Here is a 2607-nt window from a genome sequence, read left to right as displayed (position 1 = left end):
TGGCTTCCAGGTTAAACATGGCGAGGCACTCGACCTTCTTGGGTATGGGATCATCCACCACTTCCTAAACAAAGCCTTTCAAAGAAATTGAATATTTAAACTTCTTACAGTAACCTTAGGTTTAACTATAGAGACCACAATAGAAACACAAAATCGATAGCCTCTTGTGTTGGTATTTCAGGATCCATACAAAGAACACAAACTAATTATACAATGGAAGCAAATAATTAGTTATACCTTTCTTTGCAGCTAAAGAACTCTTGATCTTATGTTGTATTCCTCTTCTCCTCTTGGATGTCGTGTGAGCGACGATCTACCAAGATGAAATCCACCTGAACCTTCTTCTTTGCCTACAAGTTTTGCCACTCAAGGAATGCCAAAATATGAAACTTCATTCTCTTCTTCTTCCCCTCCAAGCAAACCAACCACAAGAAGATGGAGCTTGATGTGCCGCCGGCCTTAAGAGAAGAAAACAAAGGGAGAAGAGAAAGAGAGAAGGGTCGGCCACCAAGGAAAAGAGAAGAGGGAAAGCTTAGGTTTCGACCCTAAGGGAACAAGAGAAATATGGAGATGTGTTATTTCCATAAGGCACCCTCTACCTCTCTTTTATAATCCTTGGTTATGGCATAAAAGGAAATTTTAATAATAATTAAAATCTCTCTCTTTTAAATTTCCTATTGTGATGGCTACAAAAGGGAAGTTTAAAAAATTAAAATCTCTTTCTTTTAAACATTGTAGATGTCTACAAAAAAGGAAAGATTTTAAAATTTAAAACTCTCTTTTAAAACCATGTGGATGACTTCAAAAAAGAAAAGATTTTAAAATTAAAATATCTCTTTTAATCCTTTGTAGACTGCTATAAAAGGAAAGATTTTTAAAAAATTAAAATCTCTTTTTTTATTTCTTTAGTGGCCGACCCCTTGCTTGGTCACCAAGCAAGGCTTGGTCGGCCACATCTTGGACACTAAGATGGGCTTGGCCGGCCCCTTGCTTGGGCACCAAGCAAGGATGTGGCCGACCCCTAGCTTGGGTAAGAAGCTGGGCTTTGGGTGGATAAAAAGGCTTTTAATAAGAGGCTACAACAGGGACCTAGAGGAGAAATTGGTTTTGACCTCCTGATGGACCTGAGCTTCTTGTGTTCGACCCGAACACCCAACTCAAGTTCATCAATAATAACTCATACCACTAAAGAGTCATTATTGAACTACCGCACCAATCCCATATTACATTATGGGCTCCTTTTTATCATGAGTGCATTAATCTCCCTGTGTTTAAGATATCGAATGTCCATTAATTAAATGTGTTACTGATAACTCACTTAATTAATATCTAGCTCCAAGAGTAGTACCACTCAACTTCATTATCATGTCAGACTAAGTCCACCTGCAGGGTTTATATGATAATCCTTCTGAGCTCCTCAATGAGACATCATCAACCTAGATAACTAGGATATAGTTTTCTTTTATAATCAACAACACACCATATAAAGAATATTATTTCCCAACTTATCGGACTTATTGATTTAACGAATAAATCTCACTCATTGATAAATTAAAGAAATAAATACTAAGTATATGTGCTTGTTATTATATCGGGATTAAGAGTACACACATTCATAATAACAGAGGTTCTGTTCTTTTATGCAGTCAGTATAAAAAGAAACAACCTCAAATGGTCCTGCTTAATACACACATAGTGTACTAGTGTAATTTTATAGTCAAGATAAACTAATACCAAATTACACTACAACTCACCCATTGATAAATTAAAGAAATAAATACTAAGTATATATGCTTGTTATTATATCAGGATTAAGAGTACGCACACCCATAATAACAAAAGTTCTGTTCTTTTATGCAGTCAGTATAAAAAGAAACAACCTCAAATGGTCATGCTCAATACACACATAGTGTACTAGTGTAATTTTATAGTCAAGATAAATTAATATCAAATTACACTACAACCATTCCAATAGTTTGTCACAATCCATCTTGGTTGTGAGCTACTATTTATAATTTATAAGGAACTGATAACATGATCTTCTGTGTGACACTACACACCATATTATCTACAATATAAATTAAATGGACAACTGCATTTAACTAAATGTAGAAATTTGACCAATGTGATTCTCATTTCAAAATAAATGTTCATACAAAAGGCTAGACTTTTAGTATACATCCTAACTGATACCATGAGGTTAGTTGAGATGTTATGACTAGATGACTAATATTCTCTTGATGAGATTGGTTGACTGTTTTGCTTGTTGTTGTTATACTTGTTATATGTTAGTGAGACCTTACCATAGTGTAGCTAGCAGAGTTCACTTTTGAATGTGATAGTCATTGCTTACTTATCATTTTTTATTTGCACACTTATACATCCTATCTACACACGGGACCATCCGTGGTAAAGTATTTCTCCCATAGACAATGACTACCTACCCTAACTACCCATGGGACCATCTATGGTAGAGCGTTTTTCCCGCAGTTAGTAGTTGAGGAGCTAGATAGCTATCTCATCATGTTTTCTCATGGAACCATCCATGGTAGAGTATTTCTTCCACGGATAGTGACTATTTACTTACTCTAGCTGCCCACGGGACCA

This window comes from Zingiber officinale, chromosome 4B, assembly GCF_018446385.1.
Source record: "Zingiber officinale cultivar Zhangliang chromosome 4B, Zo_v1.1, whole genome shotgun sequence".
Lineage (NCBI taxonomy): Eukaryota > Viridiplantae > Streptophyta > Magnoliopsida > Zingiberales > Zingiberaceae > Zingiber > Zingiber officinale.
Note: the sequence above shows the minus strand (reverse complement) of the source record.